At 41.9% G+C, this 26,248-nt stretch overlaps 1 protein-coding gene across 4 annotated transcripts in view; it reads right to left on the reverse strand.

Moving 5' to 3' along the window:
* Positions 1–26,248, reverse strand: part of Glis3 (GLIS family zinc finger 3) — a 421,415-nt gene that overhangs the window by 58,806 nt on the left and 336,361 nt on the right. The window lies entirely within an intron of this gene.

Below are 26,248 nucleotides of genomic sequence, written 5' to 3' on the forward strand. Positions count from 1 at the left end.
CCCTTCTGGGAACCCAGTTTCCTAGTATATTCCTATTTATGTGTTCACTCAGCATCTACTCAAAAGTTGTGGCGATGACAAGGACAAGCTCCAACAGACTTTGCCCACGCTACAAAGAACTTTTAAGATCAGAGATCCTGATACAAAACTACTCAGGAATCTCTACTGAGATTTGACCTTTAGAAACACACGAGAAACACCCCAGCTAAAATTTAAATATACTGAAAGAATAAATGAAATCACTAACAATAGCAACAACCAACCCCAATACTTAGTTACATGTAAAGCAGGACTTTACATTTTCATTTAGTCATGTACAACAAAATGAATTTTATATATGAGTCACATGTAAAAATTTAATCAAAATGGGGTTAAAATATAGTGTACATAAAAATTTGCCGGATTCATTTTATAACATGTGGGTGTTCATTTGTTCGAGTGCTTATGCATGAGTGTGTGTCTGTGGCATGTGGGTATCTGTGAGTGTGTTTTTATGTCTCTGTGTGAATGTGTGCTTGCATATGCATGTGTGTAAATGTGTGAGTGTGCATCTGTGTGCATGCATCTGTGAGTGTGTGACGTGTTTTTGTGTGTTTCTGTGTTAATGTGTACGTGTGTCTGTATGTGAGCATGTGTATGTGCATGCACCTCTGTTTATGTCTACCCGTGTCTGTTTGCATGGCAATGTGTTTATACATGTGTGTAGGCTGAAGAGAAGCCTTGGAGACACCAGGATACTGCCTACCTCCTCTAAACAGGGCTCAATGGCTTGCAGTTCACCGGTCAGACCACACTGATAACCAGTGAGCTGTGGGAAATATCTCCTGGTTCCACCTCTCCTGGGCTGGGATTACAAATGTACGGTTTACATGGCTGCTAGGGGTTGAACTCAAGTCCTTCATACTGGCCAAGCAATCAATCCATTTATGAAGTCAGCCATCCACATTCCAGGGATCTTTACAGACATAAATTCTATAAACATAACTTGAATGAAAAATTACAATGGAACATTTGGTGACATAAAAATATTAACCTAATTGTGTTAAAACACAGTGTTTAACAATCTAGTAATGCTTTTCTTAGAAATATCGCAAACGGCCATCTTCAGTATTTAATAACTATGTACAACTGATTTTATAAAGGTAACATAAAGCTTTTAGATACAGGGTTGGAGGGGTCTTATTTCTATTTTTTCATTTTTTTTATTAGATATTTTCTTCATTTACATTTCAGATGCTATCCTGAAAGCATTTTCGCCCGCCCTGCTCCACTACCCACCCACTCCCACTTCTTCGCCCTGGCATTCCCCTGTACTGGGGTATATAAAGTTTGCAAGACCAAGGGGCATGAGTGGAATGAGTGCATTCCACGTGTGTTCTTTTGTGACTGGGATATCTCAGTCAGGATGCTATTTTCTAGTTCCATCCATTTGCCTAAGAATTTCATAAATTCGTTGTTTTTAATAGCTGAGTAGTATTCCATTGTGTAAATGTCTCACATTTTCTGTATCCATTCCTCTGTTGAGGGACATCTGGGATCATTCTAGCTTCTGGCTATTATAAATAAGGCTGCTATGAACATAGTGGAGCATGTGTCCTTCTTACAAGTTGGAACATCTTCTGGGTGTATGCCCAGGAGAGGTATTGCTGGATCTTCCAGTAGTACTATGTCTAATTTTCTGAGGAACCGCCAGACTGATTTTCAGAGTGGTTGCACCAGCTGGTTTGTGTATATTGCTTTTATTATGATTAGGTATGGGCCTTGAATTCCTGATCTTTCCATGCTTTTATCATGCGTTCTTATTTCTTTGACAAATGCCATGCCCCTCTCGACCCTGGGAGCATTCACCATCTTTATAAACTGATTCTTTCTGGGAAGATGATGAATAACTAAAATATATTTAAAAGCGAGATGATGGTAAATGCCAGAGAAAGTGACATAGAGAAGGGAGGTCATGAGGACACATGGGGTCTAGTTGGGGATAATGAGCAGAGAACACATCTTGGGGTTAAAATTGGTAACAAGTTTGAGAAGAGGTGAAGCAAGATGCCCCAGAGAATGGTGGCTGTAGGCTGGGGAAGCCTTCTTGCCTTGGTATGTGTCTAAATGACCCATGGAGTGGTAGGACTGGCACTGGTGTGTGTGTGTGTGGCGGGGGGGACGGACAGGGAACACAGATAGACAGTGTTAAGGGAAATGGGACAAAGGAGTGTACAAAGTCTTGACATGGGAAATTGTTGCAAACTGGGGCTTCTTCATTAAAAAAAATAGGTTGAAAAGAAGAACTAAAAGGGGTGTTGCATATGCCACAATAATTACAGAGGTGGAAGCTATGAAATGCAGGGGGCTGGTGAAGAAGAAAGACATGGGAGGAGTTGGTGGTGGGCAAGATGCAAGTATAGTATGCATATATGAACTTCTCAGAGTTTAAAAGCTGATAATGCACCTAAAACAACTGCTTGGCATTACAACACTAAGGGTACAGGGGTGTTAACCAACAACTCTGTAGTTGGACTTAAGACCCACTCAGGAGGGATTCAGGAAACACACATGCTAGTGAAGTCACAGATGCTGGAGGAGAACCTATGGCTATCACTTTACTAAACCTGCATAATCCCTACAACAATATACACATATGTCTTTGTACCTACAGGTAAGAGTTGTCCTCATGTCTCATCAAAGAAACTTCTCTGTGCAACAGACAGACTATTACAGAAAACTACAACCAATCAAAAGGCAGAGCTGTGGAGCCCAGTCCCATTGAATACATCAACAAAACACCTCCACATCTAAGGCTCAGGAAACATTGCAGAAAAGGGGTGTGAAAGAGTGTGAAGATCAGGGAGTTTGCTGGGAGACATTTCCTAATAAAATCAGGTGTTATATCCATCAAGTCTCACCAATATGAGTGCCTAGACAGGAGCTGAACAAAGACAACAGCAATAAACATGCCAAAGTGGATGGGGGAATCCTCTGGGGTGTCAACCCTACACATAAAAGTATAGGTAATTAAGGACTGTGGAGAGTAGGAGAAACTGTCTTCTCCAGGGAAGGCACACTGATTGAATATCCAATAACAAATATCATCCCTGAAAACATGCATACATGTAACATTATACTGAACATGGTACAGTATAAATATATACATGTATATATTTAGAAATATATACATGTATGTTATGCATGTAATAGAAATTAATAAAAAAGAGAGGCCATGCATTAGAAAAAGAGAAAGAAAGGGTATGTGGGAAGATTGGGGGGGGGGGGGGAAGAAATGATGTAATTATAACCTCAAAAAACGGATTCTAGAAATGTCTTCATAAAAGCAATTCAGTGTTTGCTAAGTAGTTTCTTTTTCAATTAAACATGTATAATATTAAAAAAAATATTCACTACATTTGCCAAGACCTTAATACTGATTTATCAGGTATGCATATATGGCTCTGTGGCTAAGATCACATGTCACTCTTGCAGAGGTCTTGGTTTCAGTTCTCAGCACTCACATGGTGGCTCCCAAGTATCTGTAACTCCAGTGTCAAGGGACCTGAGACTTTCCTCTGACCTTTGTGAGCACCAAGTACACACATGGTACAGATACACACATACAGACAAAGCATCCATCCAATATATCAGTCATCAAAATCTTTACAAAAGAACCTGTGGTACCGATGCAACAGGTAGAAATCCATAGATTTCCTTTTCAGTAGGTATGTTGGTACAAAATCTCTAGAGGGTGTTAATGAAGAGGTTTTAAGACCCATAATCAAAATAATTTGATCCTTCAACCTGTCCGAAGGAAAGATCCAGAAATATGAAGGACAATGTGGACCCAAATAAACATGTATATATTCTCCTGGTGACATATATCATGATTTACAGCTACACAAAAGATAGGAAAGCCAGACGTGGTGGCACACGCCTTTAATCCCAGCACTTGGGAGGCAGAGGCAGGCAGATTTCTGAGTTCAAGGCCAGCCTGGTCTACAAAGTGAGTTCCAGGACAGCCAGGGCTATACAGAGAAACCCTGTCTCAAAAAAAAAAAAAAAAAAAACCCAAAAAAACAAAACAAAAAAACAAACAAACCCACAAACAAACAAACAACAACAAAAAACCCAGAGACAGGAAAATGCTCTTAAATGTCTACATTAGGACAACTAAAAAAAAAAAAAAATCATACATTAAATCACTAAAATACTAGGTTCATAATAAAAATTTCATGTACAAAATGGTAGTAATAACATCTAACCCCTAAAAATGAATTGGAAATGTAATATTATATTAAAACTGAGTTTTGCTTATAGCCATAACATTATGAAATTATATACTCTACTTTCAGCAATCTTCTCCAGTCTTCTAAATTCTCTATACTGCAATGGTGAACTAGAATCAATGTGCCAAATCAAGAGTGCCTGTGTGTGTGCCTCTTTTCCACAGTCTGATGTCACACAGATAGCTTGAAACTGGTCATGGTGAAAATGTTCACAATACAGTAATTGGCAACCACTCCACACTATGCCTTTTTCACCTGTACTGCTAGCTGATAAATATCACTAGAACACCGATAGAGACTTTGAACGGAACTCTAAACACACCCGAGCACAGACTGCTATTGATGGAATCCTGTTTGTCTCGGAGTTCAAAGCTAGCTAGGTTCCTGGTGAGAAATGGAGGTTGATCTTGAGAAACATTCGGAGGGGGAGCCTAGCGGGAGTTGGTTAGGCCTGGGAGGATGTTGTCCTCATAGGGGATTAAGGTACATCCCGTGAGACCCCAATTTAATTCTCAAGAAAATGAGAGGGAGCCTAAGCCCGAGTCAGTCTCTGGATTTTGTCTACCCTTTTAACATGTGATTCTCACTCTGAAACCATCTACCATGTGACAGCCCAAGGGGCCCTCAGTTGCCCACCATGGTGTTTGAATATTAACATCTCAAAAACTGCTGAGCTTTCTTAGGAGGTTATGTTTTTTATATCAATGAAAAGTAAGAACAGACAGACAGGAAAGACATATATGCATGCACGGACAACATGGTACTTCTTAGATCTCAGTTGAGAGTAAATCTCTACCCAGACTATAGACAAGAGTATCAAGGCAGCCCAGGGAGCAAGGTCACAGAGAAGGAGCATCTAGCTCCCTTAGCAATGAGATCATCACAACGTCCTCAGCTTTGGCATATTGAACATTCTGACCAGGACAGCCTATGCAATGTGTAGCCCTCTTAGGGCCTTTGGAAGATATGTTTGTTATTTTCTTATGAATCTAACCCATGCCGCTTAAGAAAAACTAGGGAAAAAAAAAATCAGGGCTTAGAATGAGTTCTGGTCATCACTTTTAATTTATCTTCCATCATTAATATGTGATCTGGGGTGCACATGTTCTACTAAGGGCAGAAATGAATGCTCTCTGCTTTCGATTACCCACCACTCCAGGGTTTTCCAGTTATCAGTACCCGTGAGATCATTCCAAGGAATTTCATGGCCATGGTAATCCTGGCATCAAACACGGGCAATCTTCCTTAGCTTCAACAGACATTCATGTTTTCCAGCGGCATGATTCCATACGACTTTGTGGTGAGAGTTAATTTAGTTTTCTCTAGGATTAGGCATGGTTCTAGAAAGTGCTTCTTAAATTAAACATGCCTCAGAACATTAGGCAGAATTTCCAAAGGAAGGCTACATGTGAATCCCGAGTCCTGAGACGAAGTTGCAGATCCCTCTCAGATCTACAATCTAGGAAAGATCCTCTAGGTTGGAATGAAAGAGAAGTCATAGTTGAATCTCTTGGAGGGTATCCTCCAACCTAATACAGTTTTAGGTGGAAATGAAAAATTCAAGTATTCATAAAAAAACAACTTCCTAATGTTTATATCAACAACATCTTAGTTTCTAGGATTATATGAAAAAGAGACAGGGCACAGCTTAATTGAGTCAGGATCGGCAGTGAATATACTTCTCTGGCTTGGCACAGGTCAGAAACTCCCTCAGGGCATTCCCAAGTTCCCAGGTGGAGATGGTCCAGGGATGACCCTTTTAAAACTTGCTGGTCTCTAAGAATCCTAATGAGCAGAGCTGGAAATTTTCTGGCTGTAGGAAGAGGAAATGCATTGTGGAGATGGACAGATAAAAATATAATATTCCTTTCATGTACAAGTTAAAATCACCGAATCTTCTCTGCTTAGCTATGATTTAAGAGCATTTTTTTTTCCCCACTGAAACACAAGCTTCAGACCTCTAATTAGCAGGTTTCTGGAAAGGTCAAGGGAGGAGAAGATAAAGACAAAGATGGGGAATGTTTTCCAGTCAATGGATAGACAGATGCTATGAAAATAATTCAGCCAACATGGGGGAGGCTGCTGTGCTTTGCATCTTAGGAAACACCTTGACAGATTTATGAGATGCCTCCTTGAGACCTTTGGACGTTAGAAGCTTGGTGTTAGCTACAGTGGAAAGCAATCATTAATTCCAGCATCTTAAGTACTAATTACCATAAAAAAGATTCTTGAGTTCCCTACGCACATATCTGTCTCTGCAAAACTCATCAAGACAAATGGCTGCATGAGGTTCAATTCTTGAAAACAATTTAGATTCCTATTCTTTTACATGAATGAAAAAAATTTTAAATTTTCTACAAAGCTTAATGCTGTTCTTAGGAAATAGCAAAGAACTGACGAACCCCTGCCCAACCCCCAACCCCAGAGTCTTTACTGCTCTTTTTGGATAAAGGAGAGACTTGAAGCTACTGATCATTACTTCTCGTTAAAAGGGCTGCTGTGTCGGATGGACCATGTGAATGGTCCTCTGGAACCACTGCTTCAGCTGCCCTCACAAGACAACGTGGGTTCTGCAGAACTACCTTTCTATAGCTTTCTCCTTCACTATGCAGACCCTTCTTTGGCCTCCACAATATGCCAGGTACCATGTTAGGCACTTGAAACACAACATCAGAAGGAAGATTCCCACCCAAAGGTTTGCATTCTAGATTATGAAGTTAATAAATAGTAAACTAGAATTAAATTGTAGAGAAGGTAGTAAGTACTCTGGAAGAAAATGGTGAAAAAAATATGCCAGTGCAAATGGGGTAGGTATTTGGGAGAAGCAGGAAAATCTGAGGATGTTCAGGGACTTGCTCAGCCATGAAGGACCTTGCAAACCTCACCAAGATGTTAAGTTTCCATCTTTGTACAATAAACAAAGTCTTTCAGCGTTCCCAGAAACCTAGCTCAGTATCTGTTTTTGTTTGTTTGTTTGTTTGTTTTTGCTTTTTTATTTCTTTTAAATCTAGAGTCTCCAAAGCTTTTGTTTGAGAGCTCACAGGTTCTATGAGGCAGGCATCCACAACAGTTAGTGCTGCGCGCCAATTTGATTCGGCTATCGCCCTAGTTTTCCATCCCACGTGGATCTAATTGATGCTGTGAAGGGACTGTGAATGGTCCATGTCTACTGACAGATGACCTTCATGAAAGAGATTATCTTCTACAAGTTGAATGGGCCATGTTCAGTCAGTGAAGGAGCAAAAGCAACCAGGTTTGACTGAAGAAAAGAAGAGGAAGAGGAGAAGGAGGAAGAGAAGGAGGGGGAAGAGGATGAGGCTTAGAAGGACTCATAAGCTAAAGAGCCAACCCTCTGTCACAGAAATGAAGCCTACACTTCTGTCTGTGAATGACCATCCTTCCTAAGGCCTGCCGGGATGCACACTTACACTAACCAGGTTCTTAGAATCTTCTCTCCTTCCCTTACCATACACTGTAGACACACACCTCTCCCTTCCTCCTGTGATTCTCTCCCAGTTTTCCCAGGAGACCATTAGCAGATTTTGATGCAAGGTTTTCTAACAATGTCCTAGACACATTTTCTTACACTTGTATATTTCTGACATCATGCCCTGTAGGGAAAAGGATCTAACTTTGGACTGGAGAAAGAGGTAATAACGGCGGAATAGACCACTTCTGCTCATATTTCCTTGTCTCTTCCCCTGTTCTGGCCGTAGTCTAGTAACATGAGTGTGATGAATCCTGGCATTCACCATCCTTACCACTTCATCCTAAGTACATTCACAGTGGTCCTTCTTAAGGCCTCAAGTCTCTTCCTCCTGAATAACAACTCTGGTTCTTCCCGACCCGGGGGCACTCTTATCTTGACATTCTGATCCTGAGATGACTGTCTTAGTCAGGGTTTCTATTCCTGCACAAACATCATGACCAAGAAGCAAGTGGGGAGGAAAGGGTTTATTCAGCTTACACTTCCACATTGCTGTTCATCACTGAAAGAAGTCAGGACTGGAACTCAAGCAGGTCAGGGAGCAGGAGCTGATACAGAAGCCATGGAAGGATGTTCTTTACTGGCTTGCCTCCCCTGGCTTGCTCAGCCTGCTCTCTTATAGAACCCAAGACTGCCAGTCCAGAGATGGTCCCACCCACAAGGGGCCTTTCCCCCTTGATCACTAATTGAGAAAATGCCTTACAGTTGGATCTCATGGAGGCATTTCCTCAACTAAAGCTCCTTTCTCTGTGATAACTCCAGCTGTGTCAAGTTGACACAAAACTAGCCAGTGCAATGACATTGACCAGACATTCCTAAGAATGTCTCTTTTCTGTGTTCCTGTCACTTCCTCGGTTCTTCTTCCTCTTTCCATAGCTTCCCCCCCCCCCCCCCGCTCTGGAGAACCTCTCCAAGTTAATAGGGTTAACACATTTGTGTTTCAGTATGGCACTTTCTAGTGTGGAGTCCAGGGAAGACTTCTGAAAGGCAGGGTTATGATGAACAGAGCCCTGAATAAAATTAAGACAGCCAGATGTACATCTGAATATTTGTGAAGAGGTAAGAAGTTGACAGGCCCGAAAACAGTCACAAGAGAGGAGTGAGCAACAGAACAAGAAGAGTTTGTGGCACAGGGTGAGAGAAATGGCCAGAATTCAAGTGGGTACAGGCCTACAGAAACATGAAACTTTAGCTTTTGATTTGTGTGGTTATTGCAAGACTAAGGGGATGGGCAAGCAGGAAGGCAAGATGCATGTCTTATACTATGGATATGTAAAAACCGAATGAAAACAGACAGAACTGCTAAGGGAGCAGCTGTCACACACCACTCCTAAGGGAGTAGTTGCTACACTACTCCAAATGAGTTTTTGCTGTAGTAAGAGGTGTTGAAAGGTGGTCAGCTTCTATTTGGAAGGTGAAGCTGAATTTGATACAGTAAAAGAGGGGAATTCAGGATAGATCCTGTGATGGTTAATCTTGACTGTCAACCTGATTAGGTGAGGAATCAACTAAGAGACATGCTCTCAGGAAGACCTGTGAGGACACTTCCCAGAAGGATCACCTGACCTTCCTTTAGAGTGAGTGGCACCTCCCACCAAAGCAGAGAGTAATAAGGGAATGAGGAGAAGGCAGTGCATTGACAAGTGTTGCTTAGGAATCCATCACTGTTGCCAGCACACTGCAGCCTCTTTGAATTCCAATGTGGAATGAAGACCAGTGGCTCTTTAGGGACCTTCCAGGTCTTCAGGTTGGAACTTCTGAGGCATCCAACTCCAATGGAAGGAGGAACTATGGGGTCCTCAGCTTCTCCAGGATGCAAATGAACACTGGTAAGATGACTCTTTCCTCAGGCACCCAGAGTACAGGGCACTTGCTGTCCATAATGCTGTGACTGGGTCTTGTAAACAGAGACTGCAACTGAATCTCCAGCTTGCTGATGGTCTGTCTTAAGGTTTGGGAACCCACAGCACAGGACAATGTGTCATTAGTATTGTGAAAACCAGCCACTGGCTGTCAACTGGATTTGTGAGCATGAGCCTCAAGACTGCATCTAAAGGAAGTGACTATCTCTACTGATTTGTGATGTAAATACCCAATGACATCATCTCCTAGTTTACCCCCCAACCGGAAAGTTTCCAAAGATTCACAAGAAGCTAAACATGTTGGGGAGACTTTGAGTGGATACTCAAATCCCCTGGGGCTTCTGAGCTTGGGCAGTGTGTTGCTTCCCACCCCTGCTGTGATGTGACCATCTCCCAGCTTCCCGACTTTGTGCCCACAGCCAGCAACTAGCACAGGTCTGCCATCCTCTTCACCTTGAAATGGGACAAAATCGGTGATGTCAGTTATAGTCCGCATCTCCTGGTTGAGGAGACCATCTCAAGCAGGACCCTTCTCTAGCTTCTTCCCCGCCTCTCTCCTAAATTGTGGGAGGCACCTGATTCCCTGGCTCATAGCAGACTTCCAAGAAACATTTTAGGAAACACTAAAAACTCAGTGTTTTTTGTTTTTTTGTTTTTTTGTTTTGTTTTTAATTCAGAGCTTCCCAAAGACAATCAGAAGTACCTAAAAGAATGTGTGGGTACATTTCTCTTCTGTGTATGTCCTTCCCAGACACCAAGAATATGTGTGTCAGTTAGTTTTCCATTACCTTAAGGATGGGTAAGAAATCAAGGCAAATGTTTCTAAGAAGAGAAAACCAAGCTATTGTTTGAGGCCCCTAGTGAGGGCAGCACAGCCAGCCAGGAATACCTAGTAAATAAATGGCTTACTTATTTCTCCAGTAAGCCCAATCCAGGAATCCACCCACATTTTCCTCCTGTCCTAAAGATCTCCCTAAGCTGACTTGCTAAATATTTCCCCACCTCCCAAATGTCACCTTTAACATGGATGGGTCTTTGGGGCCTTTAGAGGCCTGACCTAGATCTCAGGAACTATCAGAGTTGGCTATATCCTGCTACTTAGAAACTCGGTATCAGGCTCAGGGGCACAGTAGGATGACCCTGGACAGCTCTGAGTCCAGGAGGCCTATCTGTGGATCGGTGTTAGAGTCTATCTTTAAAAACCATTTTAGGGTTGACTTTTTGTACTTATCGTGGTAAACACAATGTCTCTTTTAGCTTCTGCACAGCTTCCCATTATGAAATACTTGTTCCAAACGATTGTTTTTCAGCTTTAATAATGAAGTCACCCGTCACAGCCTGACACGCTTCCTGTGCGTGGGAACGTGAGCTGTTTCCCTCACAACACAGTAACTCTTCCTAACACAGAAAAACAAGGCGCCGTCAGACGTGACTGGTATTTGTTTGTATGTTCGAGACTATTCTGCCGATGTTCACAGCTCTTCAAATGGGACAGGAACTCGACTTCCGTCATTTCTTTTGTTTGCTTCAGACGTGATTGAATAATCACCCAAGATTAAGTGAATCAAGTGGAAAAAATCAGGATGGGGAAAAGGCCAGATTCTGTCATTTGCAGTTCCATTACGTTGTATCCCAGGAGCAAAGGCATTCTGTGAGCCTGACACAGATAGACTTCCAAAGAAAACCAGGCACAATCAAAGGCTTTTTGTCTTCTCTTTCTCCAGTGAGCAGAGTCCACTTGAGCTAGGCATATTTATCCATCACCTTGTCAGGATTCCTTTGTTCTCCAGAAATCAAGTGCCACCAAAATATGTTTCTGAAGAAACCCAGCCAGAAGGAAAGACAAATAGTTTTGCCTTTTTCTAGAGGCTTAGGGTTTATCACCAGAACATTCTTATCAAGTATTCTTTCTCTGTGACACTCTGAGCAATGTGGATCTCAGGGAATTAGCTCATTGCCAAAAGGCTTAAAAATAATTACAATGAATTAACCTATTATATTAATTACAATTAATTTTCAGTTGAAGGTAAGAATTCCATCTCTAGGGGATTCCTCGGCACTGACATTCATGAAGTGGCTCTGCATATCATAGGTAATTAATTTCCAACAATCTGCTATCAAATTTGTTTCCTTTGGGGATGACCAATTTGCAAGGAGAAAAAAAAAAAAGTAAGAGTGAATAAAGTTTAGGAAATGGGTCTGGAAGAACCAGAACTGCCCAGTCAGGTAGCCTTGATTCTGGTTGGCAGTGACTGGTAAGACCCAAAATTGCACCCATCAAGATAGATGGACATAGCAAAATAAACAACTAGGTGTATACCTTAATAATGCCATGAGAAAACATTTCCAATATGCACGCAAATATAAGTTATTTAGTTTAAATACTGGTTGATTGGAACCATACACAGAAACACACAGTTTCAGAGCACATGATCTTGGGGGGGTCTCATAATTGTCCCTGTTAGCTCTGGGCTGGTGGCAAACATTCTACATAGCCTCTGGCACCTCCTGGCCCTATGTGAGTGGTAGCTACTTGAAATGTGACCAGTGCAACTGGGGAAGTGACGCTTTCATAACTGAAATGAAACATTATTTACAGTACTAAACTGCAAAGTAGTAGCGCCTCCCAGGGCACCAATCACTTTAGCCTCTGCCTAAATCCTTCTGGTAGAAGGGAGCTCACTTCCTTACCATTCAAGATCCTCTACTGATCAACCAGCATATTCATTTGGGGTGTGTGTGTGTGTGTGTGTGTGTGTGTGCACATATGCACACAGGTCATGAAATTTGAAAGGGGATCATGAGAGAAGATGAACTGACCTTAAGGGAGAGGGGAAAAAGACGGTAATGAAATGTATCTGAAATGAAAGCAGAAATGAAGACCATTTATGGGAAAGAGGAAACCAGACAGAGTGAGGGGAGCATACATTAGAGGAGATACTGGGAAAGGGCGTGGGGGAGATAATTAGAACAGAGAATGACACATGGGCATGGGGATATCTTAACAAAACACAGTACTTTGTAAGCCACATTAAAGTTATTAGAGGGAGGGAAGGAGGGAAGGAGGGAAGGAGAGTTTCATAGGGAGAGAGGGAGAGGGAAAGGGAGAGGGAGAGGGAGAGGGAGAGGGAGAGGGAGAGGGAGAGGGAGAGGGAGAGGGAGAGGGAGAGGGAGAGGGAGAGGGAGAGGGAGAGGGAGAGGGAGAGGGAGAGGGAGAGGGAGAGGGAGAATATGTGAATGAATTTTAATTGATGTTGAACTATTACTTGCCCACTGGGCCTTATGCCTTCCATTGGCCCCTAGACTACACAGAATAACTTTGCCCACAGTCAGCCTTTAAACTTCTAGTATTTGGAAAAAATACTAGAAAAAAAAAACATTAAAAAAAAAAACTTCAAAAGATGCTATAGGACAGCAGAATTTTAGTTCTGATGGGCTGTGTTCAAGCTTCAGTGTCTGCCTGCAACTTAATACTTCTTCTACAGGCTGAACATGATTTTTTTTTAAAATAATGATGAAAGGATGCTTAAGTAGGCACTGGTGTAGCCACGTAGCTTAACAAACCATGGCCCAGTGGCTGGGAAATGCCATGCAGGTATATTCACTGAGTGCAGTTGACTCTTGTAAAATGAGGATACCATAGCTGCCTTGCTTGCTTGAAGAACTGAGATAGAACAGGAGGTACTTAACATCATGTGAGGTGCACAAATGTCAGTACAGGACCTCCATGTAGCTTGTGATCCTATGTGGTCCTATTCACCACCCTCCCTCTCCTTAAAACTGGATCTCTGTTCAAACAATACCCAGAGGTAACACTGAATTGGCTGTCTGACTCACAGAGGCTCAAGAATCAATGCCACCCTTGTTCTTGACATTCTACAGTTTCCATTTCCTCTATTAACATCGCCTGAACAGACAACACCTTTTAAAAAGCCACGGTCTGCATTTCCAGCCGGTCATTACCTTGTACCTAAGGCTATGCTGGGGCTGAGAGATAAGGGGTGCATAATCTCACACAGTTCCCTGCCCTTGCTGAACTTCTGATCCACTGTAAGCAAAACAGCAAATGGGCACCTTGGACCTTTCCTTATGTGTGACAGTCTTTGTTTTTGAGCATTATTTATATTGGAGCTCACACTTGCTAACGCTCCATTGCTGTTTGCTTTTATGGAGCATTAGCTGTGTTTCATTTAACTCAACAGCCTATTGGCTGCCCCCCCCCTTCCACTGCCATTTGTAGAATACATTTATTTTCTGGTGATAACAATAATGGCATCTCTGACCAAGAACCGAATCATCTACAAAAACCAAAAACAAACAACAACAAAAAAATAGCCTATGCCCAACGAACAACATGTTACCATCAAATCAATAACCACTCAAATAAACACTATTCCATTGCGTCAACTATGAACCAGAACATGGGGTCTGGACTCCGACTTGGACCCAGCTTGAACTTTTATGTTCTTTCTTAGGAAACGTGTGACAACAGTGAATAGATTTTTCAGTATCTCTTATGACTAGTTTTCTCTCTCTGATATGGACACTCAGGAAACCTGATGTGCATTTATGTGTTATGAGTGCCTGTGGAGGTCAGAAGACAACTCAAAAGAGCAGGTTCCCTATTTCCAGCATGGGGCTCGGAGATGAAACTCAGATAGCCAGGTTTGGTGGCGAGCACCTCCATCTTGATCTGTCCCACCAGCCCATCTTGATCTGCCCCAGCTTATAAACTTGTTGCAAGGGGTGATGCAGACAATTCACAATATATAATCAGCGTTAACATGTGCAAACTGCTATGTCGATTAATCATTGGTTTGCACTAACATTTCCTGTGACACGCTGTATAGACTCCTAACATGTACTCTTATTTTTTTTTCTCTCCCTTGTTTAGTTTTTGGATCTTTTTCTCTGTCTGTTTACCAGGTTTTCTTTCTTGACAGTGTAGTGCCATGACAAAGAAAAATAACAGAAACTTTAGGTCAAACAATTCCAAATTCAAGTCTTACCTCAGCCCACCTTGTGGCTAGATACTTGACCTCACAAGGTTTCAGGACTTCCCTCTGTACATAGGGGCGATGACACTAATTCTGAAGGATTATTACAGTGTGGCCGAAGAAACCTTCACATAACTGCTCGAGTTGTTTACAGTTACAGTTTTTGTTCAGAAAGCCGCAGCACCAGCAACTGTTATAAGTGTTAAGGGCAATACCTGTGTTTCTAAACAGTGGGGCCTTAGCTTTAGACCCTGTCCAAGGTTAAAGAGTGTCCAATCAAGATGTGAGAGCTCTTTCTGAGGATTAATGTCACCCTGGATGATTCTGTCTAAGAAAACTGGAGCTCGTTTTCACTCTCTTAGAGATTAAGAAATATATGAGAAACTAGATGTGGCTAACAAACCTATTCCAGAACATTCTAGTGATGTTAACGTCATTGTTATTGACTTGTATCCTATTTTACAAAAAGCTGTGCCACTATCTCTTGCTAGCATGCACAGAGGTGGATCACTGAGGTTCAGACAGATGTTTCAAACATAAAAGCATGGAGCTGTGGGCTTTCCCCTGTATCTGTAAATACATTTCCTCCTGAGTGACTTACAAATGGGTACAGTCCAAAGTACGTCTCACAATCTGTCAAGCACCACCATGAGGCATATCTCAAATGCAGGACACAGAACTGAAAGTTGTTGGATTCTTTATTATATAAATAGGCACGTATTAATATGGAATTTGTTAAGGCACCATCCTCCTGCAGCCCTCGGGCCTGGCTGCAGAGTTGCGAAGACTCTAAGCGAGAGTAGGGATTACTTCTGCCATAGCTTTATACATCCCTCCCACACTGGCTTGCTGCACTAACGTGACCACACACATTCTGTCTCCTCTGTTCAAGTGTACTGTTTTCTTTCCCTTCAAGTATTCTCGGAACTTAATTAAAGCGGCCAGGATCTAGTAATTACTTCCCCTGTCCATCTTTCCAGCTCTGCATTGTCTTCCCTTGAATTGAGTTCTGACTGCAGCCCCTGCCTGAGCTAGTTTAGGAAGTGTGGGGAGGGAATAGCTACAAAGATCCTAGGAGCTCGGGTCTTCCCCACCCCCTTTCCTTTCATGTAATAAAAATGGAATGGCTGCAAAGGATCTGAGGCTGATTTATTCTGCACATGAGTGTTTGGGCAATTTTCAAATGCCTACTTCTAAAAATTGAAGGCTGTCATTTCAGTGGAAAGCACTTGCTTTCAGGCTCTCCATCTCTCCCACACTCAAGTCAGCTTCAATTTCCCCAGCACTGATAAATCCCTTAGTGAGCTTTTCTGCCAAACATTACCTACCACCCAAGCTCGTGTGCTCTAACAAGCAGCTCTCCGTATTGACATGGCCTCCTGTCTCATGATCTTGGTCAAAACGAACCCAGGTCTTCACTCTTCTCTAAATCCTGCTCACTCTCATTTGGGGCTCACACTTCCCAATGTGCGGCCCCTTTTTCTGTGTGCTCTTACATGGCTGCTTTGCATATTCTCCCAAGTCAGATCATATTCTTCTTCTTCTTCAGTTCATTTAGAGAAGAGAAGTCATGCCTCGCCTCTCTTTTATTCTTTCTGGATCTTTCCATTCTGTAATCATTTTTATTTTCACTTACACATCACAGAAGGGAAAAAAATACTGCAAGCTGAGTCTCTTGGTGCTATGTTATTTGATTTTATTTTTAAAATATAAATGGTGTTCTAGAGCAATGTTTGGGGAACAAATATGCAAATAATGAGTGGAAACCAAATCAGTAAATGGCTGTTAAGAGTTCATTAATCTGGGGCTGGTGAGATGGCTCAGCGGGTAAAAGCACCAACTGCTCTTCCAAAGGTCCTGAGTTCAAATCCCAGCAACCACATGGTGGCTCACAACCTTCTGTAACGAGACCTGACACCCTCTTCTGGAGTGTCTGAAGACAGCTACAGTGTACATAGATATACTAATAAATAAATCTTTTTTAAAAAAGAGTTCATTAATCTATGCTTATTCTTTAGGGCCAGCCATAAAGGCAGATTAAACCATGTGCTTATACGGCCCAAAGGAAAGAGCCGGGCAAGGCAGGGCTAACATCCTTCAATAATCAATTGAGAATAAATCAGGCAATAACCAATTGAAATCTTAACAGAAATTTTAAAAATCCACATAGTTGGGAAATCTGTTCCTGTTATTAGTCAGTTTTTCATTTGTGCCGAATTTCACTAAATCATGTTCTATATGTGAAATCATCTCAATTCCCTAGATAATTTGACTATTCCAATCTATATGTTGCTTCTCAGAATATGCAAATGAGCAACCCTTCCATGGGGAAAGGCTAAATCATTCCATTTATACATGTATTTTATATTTCATTCATCTGGAAGGGCTGGGAGCAAATCCAATTTTCTACCTTGTGATTAAAGATGCAGTGTCTAGCATGTGTTTGATAAGCAGAACACGGGAATTTCAAGGCAAGAGGACACCAAACTCTAAATCTGAGCCCCCTTTCTGACAATCCACTCAGCTGATAATCTGACTCTCAATAAGTTGCCCAGACCATAAGCCTGGTAGTTAAGTCTACACAGTCAGCCTTTAAAATTTACCTCATATCTCACTGCCACCCCGGAGGTCATGCTGTCAAGGGAAGAACTCCAATGATGTTATTTATGTGACTGGATAGACAAATTCTGCTAAAAATACCCGTGTATGCTCATCAAGCGCTGTACCACACAGCTCTTCCCTGCCTGCCTGCCCCCGTAACTGTGCTGATCTCACAACATTTTTGTGCTGGAGTAAAACGAAGCTTCTTCTCCGGGCCATCTGAAAGGAAGTCTGACACAGAGCGTAACCTCTGTGGGAACCCAGGCAAGGAGTAGACGTTTCTAGACTTCCTCTGGTCTGGAAGGTTTCTGCCAAGCCATCTTCTTCCTGAGAATCTACTTTTCTTTGGGAGAAGGTGATAGCTTTTTGTCTTTCTTTATCATTCACCCACCACTTGCAACTAACTCAATCTCTGCTCCAAGAAAATAAATGCACCCCAAAGATTCTGATTAAATAAGGAAGCGTTCTTCCAAAGGTCCTGTGTTCAAACCCGGGAAACCACATGGTGGCTCACAACCATTCCTTATAAGATCTGACGCTCTCTTCTGGAATGTCTGAAGTCAGCTACAGTGTACTTACATATAATAAATAAATCTTAAAAACAAAACAACACAAAAAACTCAGCTTGATCCATCTTACGGCTGGAGAGATGGGTCATTGGTTAAGAGCACTGACTGCTCTTTTGAAAGTCCTGAGTTCAAATCCCAGCAATCACATGGTGGCTCACAACCATCTGTAATGAGATCTGATGCCCTCTTCTGGTGTGTCTGAAGACAGGTACAGTGTACTTAGATATAATAATAAATAAATCTAAGAAAGAGCGAAAGAACGAAAGAAAGAAAGGAAGAAAGAAAGAAAGAGGAAGGAAGAAACCCTGACTTGAAAAAACAACAAAAAGAAACCCTGTTTAAAAATAAAAAATATAAGCAAGCATTCTAGGGCAGGATGGGAAAGAAAATGAGGACTGCACATGGCTCTGCACAGTGTGAGGACAGCATCCAATGTCTTAGGCAACAATGGCCTCACTGACTCAGAGGGTCAGCTGAAAAGAAGCCCCAGTGAAGAAAAGGAAGCAGAGACAAGTGTTAGCAGCCTCTCACAGGTTTGCTACCTTGGAGAATGGTATTCAAGTCTCCTTCCCCAGCACATGTGCCGCTGGCACAGGCAGGCTTTACCACGTGTGCTTTAGTTCTCAAGGGCTCCAAGGAGCTCTAAACTTAGCGGTCCGCCGTGTCTACCTCCACTCTCCAGTGCTCCAGGCCTCGTGTTGCTTGTCTGTCATAATTATCAGCACCCCCTTGGGAAGATGCTATTATTGGAAGTAATTTCACATTCTGACACCACAGGAAACTAGCTCAAGTTATAGCGACTTCGGATCTCTGCAAAGAGCCCTGTGTGATGGAAACTTTCAGTTTGCTAGAAAGAAATGTATCAAGGAAATATATATTGAAAATCTTCACTTCCCTGGCTTCCCTGGTAATTCTACAATGTAGGAGGGAGGAAGACTGAGGAGTCCCAAAACCCAACGTTTCAAGTCAGTGTGAGCGCCATAGTTTTAAATCTGGCTCTAAAACATAAAAGAACAAAAAAAAAATTTGAGTTCTTTTGTTTTTTCAAATCAGAAACAAAGCATGTCTTTTGGTTTATTTAGAAGACACTACTAAAAATCAAAGACACAGGCAATCTGTCAGGGAAAATGGCTCATCAATGTTAGAGCTTGCTGCTAAGCCTGATTATCAAGAGTTCAATCCCTAGGACCCATACAATTCTCAAGCATGAGAACCAATTCTGCATATACCTGCCGTGTTGTGGTATGCATGTATGTGCATACACACATGTCCACCCCCACCACACACACACACACACACACACACACATTTTTTTTTTAAGTAGAGACAGTCAAGAACTAAAACACTATCCTTATAAGAACTCTGTTTCCTGTCCAAGAAAACTCAAGTGTGAGCTTTACAGTGAAACCCCAGGTCTGCAGACAATGAAAGGCCCAGGCCTTTGCAGACCCCACCCCCAGCCCTCAGCAAGGAAACATCAGGAATAGTAGCATGCGAATACAAGCAACTTAATTTTTTTCCTCAGACCATGAAGATCAAAAGAATCTTTCTATTCTATTGGGGAAGACTCCCCAGACTTCTCCTTCCCTTCTGCAGGAACCAAGCAAATTCCTCAGTCTCTCATGTCATTACTACAGCTGAAATGGGGTGTCCCCCTGTGCCAACTCTCTAATCAGTTTCAAAGTATGTTTTGTTGGTTCTCATTGACGCCACTCAAAGGAACCGGTCACTTGTGGTCTCAAAAGTTTTACAACAAATTGTATGATTAAACTCCTTAAACATGTCTGTCCATTACTAATCCTCTTTTGCCAACATCCCTTTCACAGAAAAATTGCAGGGCTGCATGGTGCCTGATTTATATTTCATTTTGAGAACAGGAAGTAAAGGGATTAAAGTTGAGGATTAAAACACTTACTCTCCACTGCTTTCTTCCCCCTTGTCCCAAATGGCTTCTTGGTTGTCATGGTTACTGTTCACTGGTCCTTAGCCCTGAATGCATGCCTCTTTGCATTAATAAAATATTTTAAATGAGACCTCATGAAAAACAATAGAGAAAGTATTTCTAAGTTCAATAGCCCTTGAAAGAATTTTCCTTTTCAAAAAAAAAAAATCTATTCTTTCATTGTCCTTTTATTGGTAAGTTTAAAAGGGAAACTCAAATTAAAAGGCAGTGGAGGGACAATCTAAAGAGGAACAATGCAAACTCAAAACTAGTCATCAGGGGCACAGAGAAATACTCTGCAATAAGAGGTTGGTTCTTTACTTATAACCAGTGTTTGAAGGAAGATTAAGTGTCTCTGGGAATTTCTGAAATGTTGCAACACCATGTAAACAGCAAAACTGCACGTAAATGCAGAGTTGTCATTCCAAATTGCAAATACCAGGCAGGAAATGAAGGGCTGAGGTTTTCACTGCCGCAGTTAATTTAATCAAACCAACATAAATATCCCTGCTTTATAACCAAGTCCCGGAACTTCATAGTGTCAGCAGCTCCCAGGGGTGTAGCCAAAAGGTAGTAGAAATGAAAGCATGCTGTCAGGACAGGAGATACCTCTCTGAGCAGGGTATGTGGCCTAAGCCTTGTAAGGAACCCAGAAGAAACTATGACAGTGCCAAGCAAGAGAATATAAGCGTATCTGAGCTGCTCTTTGACAAACACTCCACTGACATTCCGTTTAGAATGTGATGCCTGCATTCCTTTAAAAGGCCAAAGAAAACTGGGGAGTTGAAACACGATACAAGTCCTATTGATGTCTACTTGGTTTCCTTTTTAATGCATCTGAGTGTTTGCTTGCATGCATGTGTGTCCAACATGTGTGTCTGATGCCGATGGAGGCCAGAAGATGGCACTAAATCAAGAAGCACTGGAGTTATAGATGTTTGTGAGCTCTTGTATTGGGATGCTGGGAACTAAGCCTGGAAGAAGGTGCTGTTCCTAGGAGGTAAAGCATCCTTCTAGCCCTGACTAGGGAGGAGTTAGTGTATGGCTGTCCCTGTGTATTTGTAAGACGGACCCAACAAGAAGAGGCAATGACCCTCCCAGAAACTATATATCTATCTATACCTATATCTATATCTATATCTATATATATTTTAAGGTCAAGTATGATGGCATACACTTGTAACCTCAATCTTGGGTAGTGGGAGTCAACATTCTGACTTACTTGAAAAAATCTCACAATGTTGAGACACCATGTCAAAATGGCATCTGAGGAACAACACAAACAGTTGTCCACCACTCACACTTGTGGAAGTAGAGCATGCTCATGGGGTCCCAGAGTACTCCATAATGAGTGCTATAGATTAATTACAGTAGTACTTAGGCAGCTCCGAGGAGGGTGCTTATAAAACAGGGTTGTCGCACTATTTATAAAAGTAGGCCATGTTGGAACATGTGGGAGTTATCATTAGGCCAAGAAATTGTTGGTAAGTGACAAACTGTCAGTACTGAGAAATCAAAATAGCCACAGATAGAATGGGGGTGGGGGTGGGGGAATCAAAGGAACACTATGTGAGGTCAGAAGAGCTCAGCTGGAGGCTGTTTCCTGTGCTCAGCGTGTACCTGGTAAAGCCAAGAAACTTCTCTGAAGCTCAGGTCTCATGACCACACCACAGAATGTAAAGGGACCAAGGAGTCCCATCTGGTTGCCATAGCCGGTCCAGCCACCAAGGGGTCCTAAGGACCCCGAGGAAAGTACTGCATGCACAAGGCTCAATGCCTTCTCCAACAGAAGGCCACATCGACACCATATTAACCTTGTAAAATGGCTATGGTGACCTGAGATGTCAACAGGCATGAAAATGCCAGGTGAGTTGGGAGATGCAGAGCTTGGTAGCCATTATTTTCCTTTACTTTCGAAGCAGTATACCACAAGGGAAGCGGGAAAATGGATACTTGTGCCATAACTGGTTTCAACCGGAGCTCCCTGTTGCTTTCACTAATGGTGCCAAGTTTGTGTTTGTTATGTTTATCCACCCTGATCAACCTCAAGTTTCATGGTCTCAGGGGAAGAAGGTGGTACCTGGGGTACAGATGGGAAATGGGACAACCCTGGGGATAATTAGGTCCCTAGGCTTATTTATGACAGGACATATTTGCAACTTAAAATCATGTTTTACAAAACAAATAGAGTGGATGGATGACTCCTGTGCCGCTGAGGTGAAACGTGATTTCTGTATTCTCTCTGCACAGATGAGGGGAAATGATGGAGCTCTTTGCACTACCATCTCAAAATTCACATTATTCAAGGACAGGCAGTAACACTTGTGTATTGGGCTGGTCCAGGTACTCGGAGACAGCTCTTGACTGTCAGCCCTCATCAGCTCTATTCCGTCAGAGCCTAGTAAAGACCTTAGCAGTGTAGACAGAGCAGCCTTAGCATGGTGGTGATCCACACTTTTTAATCATCAAAAACTAATGGTCCTAGGGAGAAGCCCTGTGGGCTTGTGTAGCATGTCCCAAAATCGGAAAAGAAACTGGTGCCAGCATACTACACAGAGTGAAGGTACATGCCACTCTTTCAAGATGAATGTGGAGGCCAATCCTAGCCTGCAATGAGCATGTCAAAGAGAGGAGAGTCAATGTTTTATTTAGATCCCTTAAAATAAGGCAGTCTTTGTATTTACCGAAGGTACCAATGAGGAAGGAGGAAGCCTCCACACTTCAAGATATTTACTAAGTCCACTCAGGTGCATGATCTCCTTGGACCACATGAGAGCTCAGGGCTGAGAAGTTAGGTTCTTTCACGTAAGCATGAAGATCAGAGGACGGAAAGGATTTCCCTGGGGTCAGAGATGGGAATCAGACTCAGCTCCAAGGCTTTGCCTGTTCTTTCATGAGGACCGAGTCAAGGGGCTGACAGCCAGAGAAGGCAGGCTTAATGAAAGCATTTAGAGTTTAATCAACATTGAGGGGGTGGGGTGAGACAGGGAAATGGCCTCTGTATGCTCCGTGTCAAATCTGAAACCTTCCAAAGAGGCAAAATGTGAAGCCATTGCTCTATAAAATGCACCTGTAGGAAAATGTCTATGAGTAAACAGCCACATGGTGAATCAAGCTTCGAAAATGGCAAGCCACTAAAACCATCTGTAACACATGTAGTGACGTAGTTAATAGCCATTGGTTACTTTAAATCAACATAAAGCTCTCCATAGAAAGTTAGAAAAGATCAATGACAAGTCATGGAAAGGAAACACAAATGGCCAATAACATGGAAAAAAGGTTACATTTCAGAAACCCAAGGCTATCACTTGCACACTAATGTCTAGTAGTACCCATCAAATTCTGTCTCTTTCCTCATATTTGTGAAGTATAAGTAAGATTTGGTTTCATATAGTCCCAACATGACTACATTGCTTCATACTTCTGTAAAGTCTTGTCAATGATATGTTGTTAGGAATTTTTATACAACATACACTAAAATCTCTATATCATTATATGTAATATAAAATTGTTCATAATAGTAAAACATTAAAACAACCTAAATGTCTAATGGTGGAAGACTGTTTAAGACATATTAAATCTTAAAATCTTAAAATGCAGCCAGTAAGACCCTTACACCAGGGTGGAAGAGATGGCTCCCAGCAGGCCTAAGAGCAATTTTTGCTCTTCCAGAAGATCTGAGCTCAGTTGCTAGACCCTACATGGTAACTCACAACCATAACTTCAATTGCAGAGGACCTGATGCCCTCTTTTGACTTCTGCAGGAACCAGACATGCATGGAGTGCACATGCATACAAGGTGGTAAAATAAGCACACATGTAAGTAAAAATAAATCTTTAAGAAGATACTGATATAGTACTATAATTGCTATGTTTTAATTAATAAAAGCATATACATAAATATATGTGTGTGTATACATATACATGTATATGTGTATGTATGTGTATATATATATATATATATATATATATATATATATATATATATATATATGTTGTTTTTGTTTTTGTAATAGAAATAGTCTCTCTATATAGCCCTGGCTGTCTTGGAATTATCTATGTAGAACAGGCTGGCCCCAAAATGATAGAGCTCCACCTGTGTTTGCCTTCTAATGGCTAGGATTAAAGATCTGCATCACTATATCTAGCAGATAGATAAACAGACAGACAGACAGACACACAGACCAATGATATAGATATAAATATGGGAAACACATCAGTACAAAGTCATCATGATTCCTTCATTCCAATATGTATTTTAACATATCTGAAACCAAGGCATGTTATTCTTGATGGTATCTTCCTTTCAATCAAAGAATATATGAATACACACACACACACAAATATATATAACTTACAGAATTTTTAAATGAGGATGCATTGGACTCTGAGCACAATCAATTATTTTTCTCTCTTTCTTCCCTTTTCCCCCAATGCTGAGGATTGAACACAGGGTCATATATATATATACCTTAGGGACATTCTGTACTGGGCATGATAAAGTACATAGGAACTTTGTTACTATGTGGCATGTTAAGTTTTCATAGAGTTGCACATTAAAGGAGAAGCAAAACTCCCAAGGGAAGAGTAGAAAATGAGCAAAAAGACCAGGAGAAGAAAGAAGAAAGCAAAAGAACTGGCTGGGGTAATGGGAGAATCTAGGACCTAAATCTAGAGTCCGCTGTAAAAAGTGCATGTAAATGAATGTGAAAATATGCTTAGAGAAAGCTTACACCAAGCTAGGAAATGGAGAGAGATACAGTCATACCCAAATTCCAGTAAAATAAAAAAGACCAAGCTAGGAAATGCAACCAATGGCCAGAGAAAGAGAGAGAGAGAGAGTAGGCTTCATACTTGGAAAGATTCTACCCACAGGTGAGTGAGGCATAAGGAAGGCAGTAATCAGAACCTAGGATGTAGTCACAGAAAACACCCGGAGAGTCACTTTCTACTCACATGCTGGTGTGAGAGAAAACCATGCATACAATGAGCCAATCCCGGTAAGACACTTAGCGGTCTCCCATGACAGCTTTAGAAAGGTGGAGAAAGCTAGAATTGATGGTAACACAGCTGGGTGTAGACACAGCCAGATGAACCACAGCACCAAAAGAAGGCTGATTAATGGAAATGCCAACCTAACTAACTGCCCATCTCCTTGCATCCCAAATCACTCACTAATTCCTACATTAGCACCATGGTTATCTCCCTGAATCAGAGAACTGACCATCTTAGCAGGGCAGACCAAGACCCTTCAACATCAGCTCCCTTGCAAACCTTCCCAAGCTCAATGCTTGCCTAAGTGACTTTCACATGCCTATTGATGAAACTGTATTCTCCACTGCCAGGGAAATGGAGACAAAGGAGTTCTATGTGATCCATTTGCAAAATGACCTAGAATGTATGTGATCACAAAAAGATTTGGAGAACCGGGAATATTAAAGCTATGTTTCTATGTGTACAAGCAAGGTCACTCTCAAAACAAAAAAGCTCCCTTGGAAACAGAACTGAATATGGAATGGGTACTTAGGCTTTCAGCTCTCTAGTATAAGGTTTGTGTAGTCAGGCTAAACCTGGTAATAGTCCAATAAAGATTCCCCCTGGAAGTCAGAAAGCTTCAGATTACTTGAAGAGGATTTCTGAATATCTGTTTTTTAGGGGTGTGTGTGTGTGTGTGTGTGTGTGTGTGTGTGTGTGTGTGTGTGTGTGTGTTTGTGTGTGTGTGCACGCACCTGTGCATGCATGCTGGTCTCCCTCTGTTCAAATGTCTTTCTGTCACATGTCTGCCTATATGTCCATGTATGTAACTGTAGAGACCAGAGATTAACTCTGGGCATCCTCTTTGCTTCCACCTTACTTTGTGAGACAGGACCTCTCACTGGTCCCAGAACTCACCGTTTCACCTAGACAGTTCCACTTATCTCTGAGCTCCCAACACTGGGTCACAGGCATGGCTGTAATACTTGGGTTTTTATGAGTGTTTGTTGATCTGAATTCAGGTCCTCATGCTTGCACAGTGAACACTTTACTCACAGAGCCATCTTCCCAGCCCATTTTGGGGTTTTCTGAAATGGATTGCCTTCATGGGCAGCAGGGTAGAGGTGGCACTTAAGGACCTTCTAATGCTGCTGAACTACACTTCTACCAATGGCTGCTCTGCTGCTATAGGAGGTCTCTGCAGTTTGGATGCAGAAAGACCCCATCCTCAAAAGCCACTTAGACAAAAGAGCTTTCTATTCTGGTTAAAAGAATAAATAGCCTCAGAGAGGCAGCTACTATCTGTAATCCTTCAACAGCTAACTCAAGCTACTCAACCAACAGAGGAAACAGTGAACATTTCAGACATCGCACGACACCTTGCCAGCATTTGTAAAGAGAACTCTGGATTGCCAAGTGGGAGAAAATTCTTTCGCCAAAACATTTAGAGAAATGCCAAGATTGCAAACAGCATGTCAAGACTTAATGGATGGCTTTGCATTAGGCAGCATTAACTAACTCTGGCACATTTTCTGTCGGCCTCTT

This window comes from Mus musculus, chromosome 19 (genome assembly GCF_000001635.26).
Source record: "Mus musculus strain C57BL/6J chromosome 19, GRCm38.p6 C57BL/6J".
Taxonomy (NCBI): Eukaryota; Metazoa; Chordata; class Mammalia; order Rodentia; family Muridae; genus Mus; species Mus musculus.